The 5,678-nt window shown below is 56.3% G+C and overlaps 1 non-coding gene across 1 annotated transcript; it reads left to right on the plus strand.

The window, feature by feature from the left end:
• The first annotated feature begins 1,217 nt into the window (after nucleotides 1-1,217).
• Nucleotides 1,218-1,289, plus strand: TRNAP-UGG. The gene has a single exon. It is a non-coding gene; the product is annotated as a tRNA-Pro (tRNA).
• Nucleotides 1,290-5,678: the final 4,389 nt, after the last annotated feature.

Raw genomic sequence — 5,678 nt, forward strand, 5'->3', positions numbered from 1 at the left:
CCCCCCCCCCCCCCCCCCCCCCCCGCGGGAGCGGCCCGCGGTCGGCTGATGGGCGACCCCGGCCCCGGGTCGGCCGGGCCCGATCGCGAGGATCCGCGGCGCGTGGGATGGGGCCGGATTCGCCTTCGGTCCTGCGAGCCTCCGCGTTGTCCGCGATCTCGGGACACCGTCTCCCGAGCTCCCGCCGCGCCCGAGACGCACTCGGCGGCCGAGGCGCGGTCCTCCGGACCGACGCTCCCTACCCGGAAGACTGGCGCGCCGATTTGGGAAACGCCGGCTCTCGGCGGCCTCGGGATCGCCCCCGGCGTCTCCTCCGTGGCCCCGGAACGGAGAACCCCCCCCGCGGGGGTGGGGTTAGGACGGCGGGGGGATGCCGGCGGGCGGAGAGGCGGGTTTTCCACGTTCACGTCGATTCCCCGGTTACGGAGTCGGACTCTCTGAACGGCGAGGTGTACAGCGTTTGAAAGCGGATTGTGAAGTAACCGGACCCCCCCCCGTCTCTCGAGACGTACGCCCGGGCGGCCCTTCCCACCCGCGTCCGGCTTCTCGGCCGTCCCCGGCTCGTGACGCATCCGAAAGGAGAAGCCGCGGAGTCGCGACGTCCTCAATAAAGAGTGTAAAGTATTTTATTTTAAAGCTGTGTACATAGTATAGAAGTGTCATTGTTACGTATTTCAAGTAAAAACGGAGAGGACTGCACTTTTCTTTTTTTGCACATTGGGTTGGAATAAATTTTCAGTTAGTAACAAAGGCTTGGGGTGTCTGTGACCAATTCCGCACGTAATATTTTACGCAGTTCGGAGGTGGTGCGGCCCTGCTTCTGTTCCCGAGGTGGAGCTCACCCTTTTGATGCCGCCCAAGCCTTTTTCTGGGAAAAATCCGTTTCTGCCGCCCTTCTGCCGAACGTTGGGCCAGTCTGACGCGCCGTGGGAGCGCGCCGTCGGAGACGAGCTCCGTGTCTTTCGTGACGCCTGGCCTTCGTCGTCCCTCTGGGCTCCCCCTCGAATCTGGGCCGTGAGTCCATCGACCAGATGTTTCTGTCGCCCTGTCCCAAGTGCCCGGTTTGGTGCTGTGCACACAGTAAGCGCTCACTAAATCCCCTCGATTGAGGATGATTGATGGGCAGGACTCCCGTCCCTCCTTTCCTTTCTCCCTTCCTTCCTTTTCTTTTTCCTCCCCTTTCCTCTTCTCCCATTCCCTCTTCTGCTACCCTGACCGGCAGCGTGGCTCAGTGGAAAGAGCCCGGCCTTGGGAGTCGGAGGTCATGGGTTCGAATCCCGTCTCCGCCACTTGTCTCAGCTGTGTGACTGTGGGCAAGTCACTTGACTTCTCTGGGCCTCAGTTACCTCATCTGTAAAATGGGGATGAAAACTGTGAGCCCCACGTGGGGCAACCTGGTCACCCTGTATCTCCCCCAGCGCTAAGAACAGTGCTCTGCACGTAGTAAGCGCTTAACAGATACCAACATTATGATTATTATTCCCTTATTCATCCCCCCTCCCAGCCCCACGGCACTTATGTGCAAAATCTTTCATTTTATTCATATTCATGTCTGTCTCCCCCTCTAGCCCGGGCAGGAAATGTGTTTTATTATTATATTGCCTTCTCCCGAGTGCATAATACAGGGATCTGCACACGGTAAGGTCTCAATAAATCCGACCGTCTGACGGGATCTCTGCCCCCGAAGGCATCCTGGGTTGTCCCCTCCTGTGGGGTTGCAGGGTCTGTGGCCTCGCCCCCTGCCCTGATATCGAACTACCTGCCTCTTAGAGAAGCAGCGTGGCTCGGTGGAAAGAGCACGGGCTTGGGATTATTCGGAGGTCATGAGTTCGAATCCCTGCTCTGCCACTTGTCAGCTGGGTGACTGTGGGCAAGTCACCTGACTTCTCTGTGCCTCAGTTCCCTCATCTGGAAAACGGGGATTAACCGTGAGCCTCACGTGGGACAACCTTTTGACCCCGTATCGACTCCAGCGCTTAGAACAGTGCTCGGCACATAGTAAGCGCTTAACAAATACCAACATTATTAAGTCCCAAGCGGAGGTGTCGTGTTAATTGATCAGTTAATCACTGAGCTCTTGCCGGGTCCGGAGCGCTGTACTAAGCGCTTGGGAGAGCACGACGTAACAGAGTGGGTAGACGTGTTTCTCGCCCACGAGGAGTTAACAGTCTAGAGGCTACTCTTGATTGGCGCAGCTCAAACTCTTACGAGCCCTGCGCTAAACGCTCTTCTCTGGGGTGTGGAGGAAGGAGGCGGGCTCGTTTCTTCTGGGTCACGTTACCGGACCAGGGCTGCCCGGCCCTCGGCAATTCTTGACGTCAGGATGCTCTAGAGGATAGAGAAGCGGCACGGTGTAGCGGATAGAGCGCGGGCCCGGGAGTCAGATGGTCATGGGTTCTAATGCCGGCTCCGCCGCTCGTCTGCGTGTGACTCGGGGCGAGCGCTTCACTTCTCCGTGCCTCAGGGACCTCATCTGTAAAACGGGGATTGAGACTGTGAGCCCCACGTGGGACGGACTGGGTCCAACCTGATCACCGTGTATCTACGTGGCTCAGTGGCAAGAGCACGGGCTTTGGAGTCAGAGGTCAGGGGTTCGAATCCCGGCTCTGCCGCTGGTCAGCTGGGTGACTGTGGGCAAGTCACTTCACTTCTCTGGGCCTCAGTGACCTCATCTGCAAAATGGGGATGAAGACTGTGAGCCCCATGTGGGACAACCTGCTTCCCCTGTGTCTACCCCAGCGCTTAGAGCAGTGGTCTGCACGGAGTAAGCGCTTAACAAATACCGACATTATTATCTACTCCAGCGCTTAGAACAAAGCTTGGCACATACCGTAATTATTATTAGATCCTGTCTCGGAGCGGGTGGGTCAGAAAGCCAGTGATCCCACGTTGCTGGGAAGAAGCAGTGTGGCTCAGCCGATCGAGCACGGGCCTGCCCGTTGGAAGGACTGGGTTCTAATCCCGGCTCTGCCACATGTCTGCTGTGTAACCTTGGGCAGATCACTTCAGTTCTTTGGGCCTCAGTTACCTCGTCTGTAAAATGGGGATTAAGAGCGTGAGCCCCTTGTGGGACAGGGACTGCGTCCAACCCGATTAACTTGTATCTCTCTATCCCGGTGCTTAGAAGGATCCTTGGCACCTAGTAAGCGCTTTACAAGTTCCATGATTATTATTTTTATCAGTTGTTCTTATATTGGGACCAAGTGTTCAAGGGGACAGTGGTCCCCCACGTAATAATAATGATGTTGGTATTTGTTAAGCGCTTACTATGTGCAGAGCACTGTTCTAAGCGCTGGGGAGATACAGGGTAATCAGGTTGTCTCACGTGAGGCTCAGTCTTCACCCCCATTTTACAGATGAGGTCACAGAGGCACAGAGAAGCAGCGTGGCTCAGTGGAAAGAGCACGGGCTTTGGAGTCAGAGGTCATGGGTTCGAATCCCGGCTTGGCCACTTGTCAGCTGTGTGACTTTGGGCAAGTCACTTAACTTCTCGGTGCCTCAGTTACCTCATCTGTAAAATGGGGATTAAAACTGTGAGCCCCACGTGGGACAACCTGATTCCCCTGTGTCTACCCCAGCGCTTAGAACAGTGCTCGGCACATAGTAAGCGCTTAACAAATACCAACATTATTATTATTAGAGAAGTGACTTGCCCACAGTCACACAGCTGACAAGTGGCAGAGCCGGGATTCGAACCCATGACCTCTGACTCCCAAGCCCATGCTCTTTCCACTGAGCCACGCTGCTTCTCATGACCTGCGGCCTCAATGTCCGGCCAGGTCCAGGTGAGCAATCGGGGGAGGCGGTTCTGCTCCTATTAACTCTGCCCCCGGTCTGTCTTTTGGTCCTTGGGCCCTGCTTGGTTTAGAATAATAATGTTGGTATTTGTTAAGTGCTTATTATGTGCAGAGCACTGTTCTAAGCGCTGCAGTAGACACAGAGGAATCCGGTTGTCCCACGTGGGGCTCACAGTCTTAATCCCCATTTTACAGATGAGGGAACTGAGGCCCAGAGAAGTGAAGTGACTTAGAATTCCTTAGAATGCTTAGAATTCCTTAACTCCCATTCTCTCCTGGACCCCCTCCAATCTGGCTTCCGTCCCCTCCACTCTACCGAGACTGCTCTCTCTAAGGTCACCCGTGACCTCCTTCTTGCCAAATCCGATGGCTCCTACTCCATTCTGATCCTCCTCGACCTCTCCGCTGCCTTTGACACCGTCGACCGTCCCCTCCTCCTCCACACCTTATCTCACCTCGGCTTCACGGACTCCGTCCTCTCCCGGTTCTCCTCTCACCTCTCCGGCCGGTCATTCTCGGTCTCCTTCGCGGGCGCCTCCTCCCCCTCCCATCCTTTAACTGTTGGAGTTCCTCAAGGGTCGGTTCTCGGCCCTCTTCTGTTCTCCATTTACACTCACTCCCTCGGTGAACTCATCCGCTCTCACGGCTTTGACTACCATCTCTACGCAGATGACACGCAGATCTACATCTCCGCCCCTGTCCTCTCCCCCTCCCTTCCGGCTCGCATCTCCTCCCGCCTCCAAGACGTCTCCACCTGGATGTCGGGCCGCCACCTAAAACTCGACATGAGCGAGACCGAGCTCCTCATCTTCCCTCCCAAACCCGGTCCTCTCCCCGACTTCTCTATCACCGTGGATGGCACGACTGTCCTTCCCGTCTCTCGGGCCCGCGATCTCTGTGTCATCCTTGACTTGTCTCTCTCTTTCAGCCCACGCATCCTATCCGTTACCGAGACCTGCTGGTCTCACCTCTATGATATCGCCAAGATCCGCCCTTTCCTCTCCACCCAAACGGCTACCTTACCTCTACGGGCTCTCGTTATATCCCGGCTAGACTACTGTGTCGGCCTTCTCTCTGACCTCCCTTCCTCCTCTCTCGCCCCGCTCCGGTCTATTCTTCACTCCGCTGCCCGGCTCATCTTCCCGCAGAAACGATCTGGGCATGTCACTCCCCTTCTTAAATAACTCCAGTGGTTGCCTATCGACCTCTGCTCCAAACAAAAACTCCTCACTCTAGGCTTCGAGGCTCTCCGTCACCTTGCCCCTTCCTACCTCTCCTCCCTTCTCTCTCTCTACCGCCCACCCCGCACGGTCCGCTCCTCCGCCGCCCACCTCGTCGCCGTCCCTCGGTCTCGCCCATCCCGCCGTCGACCCCCGGGCCACGTCCTCCCGCGGTCCCGGAACGCCCTCCCTCCTCACCTCCGCCAAACTGATTCTCTTCCCCTCTTCAAAACCCTACTTAAAACTCACCTCCTCCGAGAGGCCTTCCCAGACTGAGCTCCTCTTCTCCCTCTACTCCCTCTGCCACCCCCCCTTCACCTCTCCGCAGCTAAACCCTCTTTTTCCCCTTTTCCCTCTGCTCCTCCACCTCTCCCTTCCCCTCCCCACAGCACCGTACTCGTCCGCTCGACTGTATATATTTCCATTACCCTATTTATTTTGTTAATGAATTGTACATCGCCTCGATTCTATTTAGTCGCCATAGTTTTTACGAGATGTTCTTCCCCTGGACTCTATTTATCGCCATCGTTCTCGTCCGTCCGTCTCCCCCGATTAGACCGTAAGCCCGTCAAACGGCAGGGACTGTCTCTATCTGTTGCCGACTTGTTCATCCCAAGTGCTTAGTACAGTGCTCTGCACATAGTAAGCGCTCAATAAATAC

The sequence above is a fragment of the Ornithorhynchus anatinus genome, chromosome 5 (genome assembly GCF_004115215.2).
Source record: "Ornithorhynchus anatinus isolate Pmale09 chromosome 5, mOrnAna1.pri.v4, whole genome shotgun sequence".
Lineage (NCBI taxonomy): Eukaryota > Metazoa > Chordata > Mammalia > Monotremata > Ornithorhynchidae > Ornithorhynchus > Ornithorhynchus anatinus.